This window comes from Zootoca vivipara, chromosome 8, assembly GCF_963506605.1.
Source record: "Zootoca vivipara chromosome 8, rZooViv1.1, whole genome shotgun sequence".
Classification (NCBI taxonomy): domain Eukaryota; kingdom Metazoa; phylum Chordata; class Lepidosauria; order Squamata; family Lacertidae; genus Zootoca; species Zootoca vivipara.
In genome coordinates this window covers 17824482-17837372 of record NC_083283.1, presented here as the reverse complement: position 1 = coordinate 17837372, position 12891 = coordinate 17824482, and positions in this window count along the sequence as shown.

The window sequence follows — 12891 nt, the reverse complement described above, 5'->3', positions numbered from 1 at the left end:
TTGCTGCCACATACACCCGGACAACACCATTACTGGCCCCAACAACATCCAACATACCATCTCAGGACTATTTAATTGCTCATCTTCTAACATTGTGTATGCCATCAAATGCCAACAGTGCCCTTCAGCTCTCTATATTGAACAAACAAGCCAAACCCTACACCAAATGATAAAATGGACATAAATCTGACATCAGGAATCGCAAGACAGAGAAACCAGTAGGAGAACACTTCAATCTCCCAGGACATTCTATACAAAATCTCAACGCAGCTGTTTTATTACAGAAAAATTTCAGAAACAGACTGGAAAGAGAAGTTGCTGAATTGCAACACATTAGCAAGCTTAAAACCATGGAGCCACCTGGAATGAACAGAGACATAGGATTCTTATCTCATTATACATGATCAAGCTTTCCTTAGCACCTCAGCCCTTGCTTCCCCCTGCAAGACCAATTGTAGTCATTAACAGTCGTTAACAGTCATCTACAGGTTTACCACTCCTATCAGCCCATCACCCATTCCCATCACCCCACCCCCCACCCTTTGAATATACATAAGGGTCTGGTTTCTTCTGTTTCAGTGTACCTGATGAAGTGTGCATGCACACGAAAGCTCATACCAAAATTAAAACTTAGTTGGTCTTTAAGGTGCTACTGAAGGAATTTTGTTACAAATAACAAAGTATACATAAAAACAGGCATCAATTAATTAAAATACTCTTAAAATTAATTCAGACAAATTAAAATCTGGACAAGTGGCAGTTATCAAGTTAAGATTGAGAGCGGTTAATACTTGCCAGGACCAACTGTTTTCACTGTTCATATAAGGACCTGTGAACAGGCTGGGAGGCCTCCTTCATGCTTGTTCTTATACAAAGGAAAATAGGTCAGACTGCCCCCTGGCCAGAGGCCTGGCCGAACAGCTCCGTCTTGCAGGCCCTGCGGAAAGATGTCGAATCAAGATTTGCCTATATTTACTCATACAACTTTTGTCTTTTATATCCCAAAACACAATTCCTTGATCCTCCTCTACCCTGCAGAGCACAAACAGCATAGCATTCCCATTTGTTCCTGCCAATGTATTCCATTTTGTATGAGGGACATTTGACGTTGTTATTTTTCTGAGAGACGTTTTGGGTTGAAGCTGAAAAGAGGCCACTTAGTCCCACTTCCCATGTCTCGTGGGATGCAATATACCTCTGAATGCCTATTGCTGGGAATCGGAAGTGGGGGGAGGGCTGTTCCACTGCTTTCAGGCTTCCTGTAGGTTACTGTGAGAACAGAACACTAGGCTAGATGGTCTACTGGCCTGCTCCAGCATGCTCTTCCTATGTTCCATAGAAGCAGGTGAAAATGAGTCCGTGATCTGAAGGCACATGATGAAGTAGATTCTGCAGATCTGGGTTTGGCCAGTGCCTGGGTGGCAAACTGCCTTGGAACTCTTGAGCAGCGGTGAGGAACCTTTTTCAGACCGAAGGCCAAATTCCCTTCTGGGGAACGTCTCAGGTGCCACATATCAACAGTAGAGATATGGCTACAAATTTTTGTAGGGGGCTAATAGGGGTACGTTCCAGCTGGACGAAAGCACTGAAGGAGAATGTGAACAAGGACTAGTTAGGGTGTTACTGAGGGGGGTGGGGAGAATCCCAAGGGCCAGGTAGAGAGTCCCAGGGGATCACATTTGGCCCCTTGGCCTGAGGTTCACTACCTCTGACATTGGGTTTTGCAGAAAAAATGTAAGATATCAATATGTTGTTGTTGTTGTTTAGTCGTTTAGTCGTGTCCGACTCTTCGTGACCCCATGGACCAGAGCACGCCAGGCACTCCTGTCTTCCACTGCCTCCCGCAGTTTGGTCAAACTCATGTGCGTAGCTTTGAGAACACTGTCCAACCATCTCATCCTCTGTCGTCCCCTTCTCCTTGTGTCCTCAATCTTTCCCAGCATCAGGGTCTTTTCCAGGGAGTCTTCTCTTCTCATGAGGTGGCCAAAGTATTGGAGCCTCAGCTTCAGGATCTGTCCTTCCAGTGAGCACTCAGGGCTGATTTCCTTCAGAATGGATAGGTTTGATCTTCTTGCAGTCCATGGGACTCTCAAGAGTCTCCTCCAGCACCATAATTCAAATATACTTTATTTAAAAAATAAATAAATGAGGTGTAAATGTCCATGCTTCCTCTTTGGCCATGTAGGCCTAGATGGGCCAAAGTACAAACAGAAGTCTCATTTCACTCTCTCTCACATTGAGAGATAATTTCCAGGGCTAGATTGTGCCCATTAATAGTAGCCTAGGGAACCCATCCAAGTCCCAATAAAATCAATGGAAGTTTTTTACCTCAACATATTGGATGAGAGTTTAAAAGTACAAGCTGGCCCCTGTTCCACCTCTTCTGCAGCCATTGCCCTGGGATTTCATTTCATTCTTGGCCTTCAGCACCTTCAAGAAGTAATTCAATTTAGCACTGAATCATTACACCAAGGGTTTGATGAATTACGATATGTTCCAAGGAGTCCTGAGCAAGGGATGGGAACTGTGAGGGTGATGGGTTTTTTCCTTTAAAAAAAATCTAAAATGATGAAACAAGCAATTCAGAATTTCAAGGACTAAATCATAAAGGCAATGACTTGGAAACTTCTTATTCCAAGGTAATTATCACCCTGATGGAGGGCAATATTGCTTCCAATTTTGTCAGCTGACTTTACAGAATCAAGTCCTTTTTTAAAACTAATAATTAAAGCATGGTGCGGTAGCTCCTCTGAAGCATATTGGAAGATGTGGGGAGATATATCAAATCTTCATTTGTGTGTTTGAGGGACGTTGTTAATTACTAGTGCAGCATACTCTGACGGGTTTGTGGACAGAGTTAATAGGAAAGGTTTTCTATTCACTTCAATGTTCAGAGCCCAAAGCTGGGCTCAAGTACAAGCTGCAGATGTATGGCAGAAAGGATACGTGGCAGAAATATCCACATCTTCCATTGTCACCACTGGTGTAGGTGGAGCCAGGAATGCAGGAGGCTACCTTTTCACAGCAAAAAACAATGACATCTTCTGGAATGGTATACCATGTCAGCCAAAGTCATGGTAAACTTGAGGGACTGGCAGACATCATGCTGTGGGTTTTGCCTGCAAAGGGCTATTATAGCTCAGGAATCTGGAGAACTTTCGAACTCTGCATGAGCTTGTGAGCTTATATAAATGCCTTGGGTGCTCAATCCGAGTGTGTTTAGACAGCATCAGCTTCTGCAAGCACTATCACAATGTTATTTGAGGCACTTCATTCAGCTGTATTCAAACAACGTAAGACCCTGATCTTTCTTTTCTATTGCCTGCTTAGTGCTTCCTGTCCTTAAAAATGAATGACTGGCACATCTTCTCGAGCACAGAAGGGTATAGCAACTGCCTGAGTCTTAAACGCAACAGTTTCTGAGCTCTTTCATGTCATCTGAAAGATTCTGATATGAACCAGCTACTGTATCAACCTGAATGAGGTCTGTCAACCTGCCGCTGATGTCTCTCTCAAGAGGCAAGACTATTATCAGACAGCTAGATAAATGCCCAGATCAACACGGGCATTTCCTGTAATGGTTACAAATTTAGATCGTTTTTGTGCTTACTCCGAGTATACTTGAACTCAGCCTTGATAGAAAAACATGCTTATTTGACCATGAACACTTCTTTCAGGCTCTGTTTCAGAAATGCATCTTCTGTTGCGGTGAGGAGGAGAGTAGCTGACCCCATTGTTTATGGTAGCAATGTTGCAGTTTTCTTTTTAAGTTAGTCTGTTTCTTTTCCCATAAAGATATATTGCAGGCAGTTAGGCAAAGGGGAAGTTATTTTACAGCCCACAAAAATGCTCTTCCTTTCCCAACTGGCATCAGCAGTGGGTACACAAATTATATTTCTGTCCTGTACAGTGACTAGCTTACAGATCTTAAAGGTAAAGGGACCCCTAACCATTAGCTCCAGTCGTGACCGACTCTGGGGTTGTGGTGCTCATCTCACATTATTGACCGAGGGAGCCAGTGTACAGCTTCCAGGTCATGTGGCCAGCATGACAAAGCTGCTTCTGGAGAACCAGAACAGCACACGGAAACGCTGTTTACCTTCCCGCTGTAGGGGGGTATCTACTTGCACTTTGACGTGCTTTCAAACTGCTAGGTTGGCAGGAGCTGGGACCGAGCCACGGGAGCTCACCCCGTCGCAGGGATTTGAACCCCCGACCTTCTGATCAGCAAGCCCTGGGCTCTGTGGTTTAACCCACAGGGTCACCTGCGTCCCCCTTTACAGATCTTAAGACACATCTAAAGAGCTGTGGGAATGACTTGCACCTGAAAGTTGTGTTGACAGCAATGCACTTGGAAAAGAATTCTGAACCAGAGGTTTAAAGCAGAGATCTGATACTTAAGACAGCCCTAGTAAGACCTCCGTACCCATTATATATGTTTCCCTATGCCTACATGAGCCTATTGCTAATATATGTGTATATATAGTACTGTAATTGGTAAATTGAAAACTCTAATAGCTAGAAAAATAATGGCAGATGGTAGATGCATGCTTGGTTACAGCTAGAAGGCTACTGGAATGGATTATCTGGCCATCATATAAACTAGTCATGAATTTGGAAGGGCCTGGGGGTCCCAACTTGTAATAAGGTGAGAGAATTCACACCTGGAGCTTCCCCATATCCGTTTGTGGCCCCATACCTTATTAATGATTGCCCGACATTTCTGGTTTAAAGGATCTCACATGGCAGATTTGAGAAAGGTGTCCCTGAAGACCTGGCAGACCTGTTGCCAATCAGAATAGACACAATGTGGCTAGGTCAGGGGATGGGGAATCTCTGGCCCTCCAGATGAGCTTGAACTCCAAATCCTATCAGCCCCAGCAGCATGGCTGATAGTCAGGGATGAGGATAGTTACAGTCCAGAAACATTTGGAGGGTCACATGTACCTCACCCTGGGTCTGATTCCATAAAAAAGAACTTCATGTGTTCATATCAGCTGTCCCTAAATGCTTTTCTTCCCACATTTGGGCTGGTGGTATGCAAACGCTTTTTTTAAAAAAAAAGTATTACCATTGAATATGACAAACCTGTGCAGATCTTAGATTCTCCAGCTCCCTAAACTTCTGAGTTTGAAGGGGTGCTTCCTGAAGTGTATCAAGAACTCTTGCTTTCTACTTAAACAAGATAGAATAACTGCCTAGGGGGTTTCCATTCTGTAGAGCAACCATTAAGTAATAAATGCAATCAGCAGAGCCAGTGCGACTTACATAAACCACCCAGTTTTGCTGTCTGGTATCTTCACAAATTGTCCCAACTCATAATGCAGCAAACACTTCCTATATTTCATCCACACAATTATTTGCCATTTTATGCCTGCTGACATCCCATTGATTCTGCTTTGTATCATAACGTTAGGAGAGGAATTGTTCTTAGGTGTTTTGCAACTAAGTCCCCAAACAATTCTCTTTGCACATATTTATTGCTGGAGGCAAAATTAACTCCTTGACAAATATATGTGCCTTTTTGCCCTTTACAGTGTGCTATGTACCTAGATACGAGGCTCTAGAGTGTGATCATAGGCAGTCAACTCACATGATGAAATTTATGCCCGACTCATTTTTTTTCTCTTTTCAAACATTTTTGCTGTTTTCTTTGCAGTATAGAAACTTGAATTTGTGTGTCATTATTGTGTTGACACCATTCATCTGGATGTGGAACTTTAAAAAGTTGGAATATATGCTGCATAACCTTTACCACCCCACCAATCACAAGGCATGGTTAGATTATATTGTTATGTTGTTAACCAGTGTGTACAATATATTCAAGCTAACACATAACAATATATAGCAACTTAAGAAATGCCTTTCTGGATCAGAGTAAGCGCCCATCTGGTCAATCATCATGTTTTCAACAGCAGCCACTCAAAGCTTAGAAACAAACCATGAATTTTCCTTGAATGAGCAGCAGGAACCATGGTTTGGCTTGGAATTCTCCGAGTGGAGGCCAGGCACTCACTGCAAACATTTTCTGGGTGTCCGGGGCCCCCCAGCTCCCCTGGAGTTGGCACAGTGTCTATTCTTTCTGGGGCACCTTGTAAAGAGGGCATGCCCTATGTATAGTGTAAATATGCCTTTATAATTGTTCTGACAGGCAGAAAAATCATTAAGTAGTTTGCAAAGGCCCCAAGCAATTTTCAAGTGGTCTGTGGAGGGGAAAGTTTGGAAACCAATGTCCCAAGAGAAGAAATATCCCATGTGAGCATTTTTTCCTACAAAATTTTGATGTTGCAAATACGAAAATAGAATTGCATAACTCTACAGATAATTTGGGGTGGGAAGAAGAAACCAGAACATTGACAAGATTATATTTTGTTTTGACTGGAAAAAGGAATTGAGATCTTGACCAAAAGAAGAATGAGAGCAATGTCTTTTGTCCTTGGAAAACAAAGCATGTTAGTATTCACCCTGAAAACAAGGATCTGATAAAGAATACAGTAATGGAAATATTGTAGGCAATGCAAGCAAGCATTCCAGGAACACATAATGCCAAACAAACCACAGGAGGAAATAAGACATAGTTTTGCAGTGTGAATTACCTCGTAGATTTGTGTAGTTCCATTTTGAAATGCTCCATTTTCCCATAACAGTGAAAGTATACGTAATGGATTTTAAACAACCATCTCAGAGGAAAATTCCATAGGCATACTTGTTCATAGGAAAGTCCCATAAGGGGAGAGAGAACTGAGGGGAGAGAGACTTTCTGCAGGCAATGGCTTTTCCACCTGCCATGCGCCACCCCACGGACCCAGGAGCCTTTGAGAACAGCAGAAGCAGCTGGGAAGAGAGGAGTTCACACACACACACACACACACACACACACACACACACACACACACACACAAAGTTGTATGTCCTTGTTTCTCAATTTGACCATTTTACATGGTTTTGCATGTTTTGTGGTATTTTATGCACTGTGATTTGCTGTGATTTTAATGATTATAGATTAGTAATTCTTTATTGTCATTGATAAGTATAAACTGTTTATTATCTGCTGATGTTTAATTTTACTGTTTACTACCGGATTCTAATGGATTATTGAATATTGCCTTATTTGATATAAGTTGTTTATCTAAAATTTATTCTGACTTTTTATATAAGATCCGATTGTTACTATTAATGTTTTATTCTTATTTTATGTGTGTTGGAAGCCTCCCAGAGCGGCTGGGGCAACTCAGTCAGATGGGGAGTGTAAATTAATTAATTAATTTATTTATTATTATTATTATTATTATTATTATTAGAGTGATGGACACTGTAGTCCAAAACATCGGGTTGGGGAAGGTGGTCTATGGTGGGTCTCAACTTGGAGTTCATGTGGAAGAGGAACCATCCACCATTAGCACACTCCGAACACCCCTAGCAGTATGTCCATCTCCCCATGTGGTCAAGATGCAATGCAACCCTTACCTTTGACAGCCATGATCCCACCAATACACCAAGAATATTTACCTGAGAGCTCAGCAGCCAGTAGGCATCGTCCTTGCCTTGAACCGAGCATATTGGATCTGACTAAAGGACTGAATATGAGCAAAGATCCAGTTACTCAGATTCTCATGAAATGTAATGGATAGCAACCAATTCGGCAATTGCACGCTCCTTCCTTCCTTCCTTCTTTTTGAGAGGGGCTCCCCTTGACCACCTTTCAGCCTTATACAGATTGAACAAAATCCATGGATAAGAATTCGAGATATTGTCCTTCTCAGTCACCCCTGCCCTCATGAGCAAAAATTCTCTATCTTGTTTTCAGAGCTTATTACTGACTAACACCATGAGTGCGCTGATCACACTTCCAGATACTTCTGGATAAAAGGAAGAAAATAGCTTGAGGCCAGTGTGCAGTTTTGCAAACATCCACTAGATAGAGCTAACATGATTCCATCCCTATATAAACACAGCAATATAAATAAATAAATAAATAAACCTCTCTAGTCTCTTATGCTTAAGTATGCATATAATGATATAAATCTCTTGTTCCAGCTAACTCATGGTAGTTGAACTGTCTCCATTCAAAGTGTAAATTACGCTGCTCTTTTTTTTAAAAAAGGACACATCTGACTAACAACAGAGACCTGCAGTCAATGACATGGAAGTTATTTCAAAACAGCATGTGGAATATGATGTTCCATCCCAACCCCATTCACTGCCTTTTTGTCCTTGCTAGTCTCTTTGTGTCCTGGCTCACAGCCACCAAAGTTTCCTTGACTGCCCACACTCTAGCAGCCCTTCTTGTCCCTTATTTATGTAAAATATCTCCACTCATCTCTTTATATATGATACTAGCTGACCCAGCCACGCATTGCTGTGGTTCTTTCCTGTGACCCCCCCACCCCACCCTGTCCCGATCCAAGGGACATCCAGTCCAACCCCCTGCCAAGCAGGAAACACCATCAAAGCATTCTTGACATATGCCTGTCAAGCCTCTGCTTAAAGACCTCCAAAGAAGGAGACTCCACCACACACCTTGGCAGCAAATTCCACTGCCAAACAGCTCTTACTGTCAGGAAGTTCTTCCTAATGTTCAGGTGGAATCTTCTTTCTTGTAGTTTGAATCCATTGCTCCGTGTCCGCTTCTCTGGAGCAGCAGAAAACAACCTTTCTCCCTCCTCTATATGACATCCTTTTATATATTTGAACACGGCTATCATATCACCCCTTAACCTTCTCTTCTCCAGGCTAAACATGTCCAGCTCCCTAAGCCGTTCCTCATAAGGCATCGTTTCCAGGCCTTTGACCATTTTGGTTGACCTCTTCTGGACACGTTCCAGCTTGTCAGTATCCTTCTTGAACTGTGGTGCCCAGAACTGGACACAGTACTCCAGGTGAGGTCTGACCAGAGCAGAATACAGTGGTACTATTACTTCCCTTGATCTAGATGCTATACTCCTATTGATGTAGCCCAGAATTGCATTGGCTTTTTTAGCTGCTGCATCACACAGAGAGGAGGGCGGGTGATCCGCTGTACGTCGCAAGAAAGTGAAACTCTTCAGCGATGTGCAGCAGCTTAAGTAGCCCCTCAGCAGCCAATAGCCAACCCAACTGAGCAAATTTCTATGCCAGCAACAGAGGGGCAGCCAATGGGGTGTTGTGGCCATCCAGATGGTCCCACCCCACAACAGGGAGGCAATTTCTGGTGATCTCATTGCAACATGTGCCCTCCATGATGGAGGACCCGACTTGAAAGAAGTGAATGTCTGTTAAGCATTGTGGGGCTCTGATATATGTCTATGCAGAGACAGTCTGTGCCCCTCAAGGGATCTTTAGCATTACTTGGGGTAGGGGTGAGAAGTAGACTGCCCACCAAGCATGTTTACCTGACTTTGAATCCTACTGAATTAAATGTATTTCTGCTGTACTGCTTGCAAATGGGGGGGGGGGTATGCAATTGAAGATAATGCTAGGAAGATGCTCAGTTTTTCTTATGTCTTCTAAGCTGACAGGAATCATGACAGTGCTATATTTATATTGAGCCATAAATTAGAAATGAAGACAATATCCCACTCAGCTTCATCCGATTCTCAGGGCTGAATGACCCTTAAAATGAAATATGAAAATGAACAGCAGAACAAACAACTTTGTCGTCTTGGCAGTGTATAAGTTTAATAATGTAGTATTTGCATCCATAAGACACAAATGAAATTTATTTTTAAAGCAATGCATTTTATGTACTTGTTTCCTTCCCAAAGAGAATTTGGTTCTTTTTGGGGGCAGGTTTTTTTGCGTGTGTTTGCGTGTGTTTTTGCTTTTCTGTTTATTAGTTATGTGAGACACTTTGCATTTTTCACAATATGGGTTATGCTTTTGAATTAAATGGTCAGGAAAGCTTAAACTTTACATGGATTTCTTTTTTCTTTTAATGACTTTTATCTCACTATTTTATTACATTCTGCTGTCTTCCCTCATCCTGTACTGACTGTAGCATATGCATGTCATTTTTGATTAGTTAAAGCCTTGCATTTTTTCAGGAAAATAATTATGTTACTTTCGACAGTTCTGACATATTGCAGGGTGAAGGTAGATTGTTGAATTACATATCAAAGAAGGTTTGAAGCTACAAAACCAACACTTTATGTAAGAAAATTAGGTACTGTGCCAAAATTTTCCCTCCAATTTCTCAGAAGTTTTCTTCTACTACAAAATATTTTTTCAACCTTATTTGCAGGCCACTTTAGAGTTTCTTTTTAATTTTGGTGGGTGCAGGGTTGAGCTAACTTTATTGTTTTACGGTGTCCCAATGGCATGGGTTTCTCCCTTGTCCACCTCACATCCATTCGGAATGGAGGAGAAATCAATTTTCAATAGATTTAAGCACAGAATTAGATGATTCTGATGAGAGTAAGCTTTGATTTCATTTGAACACCTCTTGTGTCAACCACCAGCTTATGTCAAAACCACTTGTACATTGTAGGTTAACAAGACGGACTAAATATATGAAAAGTTATATACAAAGTTGTAGATTATATATATATATATATATATATATATATATATATATATATATATAGTGTCAAGCCCTATGCTGTACTATAGTTCTACAGCATAATTTTATTAGTACATTACACACACACACACACACACACACACACACACACACACACACACACACTGTTCTATTTATCTGTTGTGCTCCTTATTTTAAGAAACCTTGAGTTTATGGGGGAGGACTTTGCTTCTTGTTGAGATTATGGAGAGAAGCAAGAATGGTGGGAGTTGGAGTGGGGAACTGTGCTGAGAAACTAAAAATTGAGATTTTCTGAACAGCAGGCATTTAAACAGGTCTGATTTCACAGTTTCAACCTTTTTACATTGCATTTATTGTACACTGCTTAGAGACAATTGGAGCTAAGAGGTATAGAAATTGGTTTAAAAGTTTTTTTAAAAAAAGGTTAAATTGGTTAAAAATTCTTTTATTACAATGCAAAGTTAAACAATATAGTTGTTAACAAAATTATTTAAATAGTTCAGAGGGAAACTAATAACAATTTACTTGACTGAGGAAACTGGGGGGGAGTGTAATTTGAAGAGAAATGAACAGAGAGGTTTTGTCTTTCTTACTTCAGGCCTTATATAGAGTAGGGAGACATACAGTGGTACCTCGCAAGACGAATGCCTCGCGCAACGAAAAACTCGCTAGACGAAAGCGCCTAGCGATTCTTTGTTGCCTTGCAAGACGAAGCTTTCTATGGCCGCGTCTCGCAAGACGATTTTTTTTGCCGCTTTTTTTGCCGTCTGCCGTTTGTTTCCGCAAGATGAAATTTTTGTAAGACTGCACGACCCGCGGAACAAATTATTTTCGTCTTGTGAGGTACCACTGTATAACCAAGCATACAGGTGAAAACTTCCCTCAGAACTACACAGCCAATCAAGGCACATAGTACCTCAGCAAATATCACACCACTGTGTATGATTGCTAAACAACACCTCCAGCACCACAACTGGAGCACAGCTAGTTGACTTTAACACTAATAGGATTAACCCTTAGGTTGCACATGGAATGATCTCTGCTGTTGTAGTTCCAACAATTGAGCAGACTATGTACATGACACAGAAATTGCATCGTCTGCACTCTTAGGTATCTTGCTAGTTGGCACCTGGAGTAAGGGGACCTACAGATATAAGTCCTGGATGCTGCTAAGCAAATATTTGGTTCTAGGGATTGTTTTTGACAGTCAGCCCAAGCCCCCAAATTTAAGAGGCATTAAAAAGCTCTTGATTTGCGCTTAAAAGGGCAGGATGTTCCCTTTACTTATGTTATGGAATTTCTTGCAGTTCCACTACCTTTCAGTAACCCAGTGTATTTTCAGGGAGTAAATTTAGCCATGTAGGAGAAAAGTAAGGTTTCCCAATAAATCATTTTTATTGGGCTTATCAGTGGAACTTGAGGGGGGGCAATAAAAGTGAAGAAGTCCAGTTGTTAGTCTCCAAAACTACTAATAGACAAAATCAGCTGCAATCTAGACACACTTTAGATCACTGTAGAATATCAGCTCTAGTTAAAAGTGAAGGAAGCAGATCTGTGTATGATACAGAGAAAAAAGAGTTTTGCTGGCTGATTTATCTGGTGTCATACAGTCCAGGAAATTCAGATTTATGTTTTCAGCTGAAGATTTAAATGCTAGAAGCAGCTGTTCTTTACCTGCCAAACTATAGACTTTTGAAATAAGATCCCAGAATTTATTTATTGCTATGGCAGTGAAACCTGCTTAGGAATGAAATGCTTTCAAGTACTCTAGAATTAGACAATCATAAGTTGGTGAAGGTCACAAGCAGAAAAACAAGCTCTGCTTCACCCCCACTTTGCTTCCCCTTTATTAAGTTTGGTATATCTTATAAAGGCATCTTGGGAGTACTGCCACACTCTAGACAACAGTTGAAAGGTTGCAATTTGCATGATTACAAATAACAGGTAGAAAAAGAATTGTATTTCTCTCCTGCAGAGATGTTTATTGCGGTGAAAACTCATGAAAAAGCACCTATAATCAATCTAGACCACAGTTCCTAATGTGGTGACCTCATAGGTGTTGTGGGACTACAATTACCATCTTCCACAACAATTTGCAGTGGTGGACGTGTCCTGACTAGATGAGTCCAACAGCATTCGGAGAGCACCATATTGAATACCCCTGACCTAGATGTGTGGAAAACAGATTGGCGACCCCCCCCCCATACATGTAAATATATATCGAGGGAATTTTGAATATGTTGCCCCTGAAAACTATGTTTATGTATTAATGTGCAGGTGTATACATTGCACTGCAGTCATGACAGGTACATGCCTATCCAGCTGTTTGGAGCTGGATCTCAGGGGAGATCCACCAGAAAGTTGCTTTACTT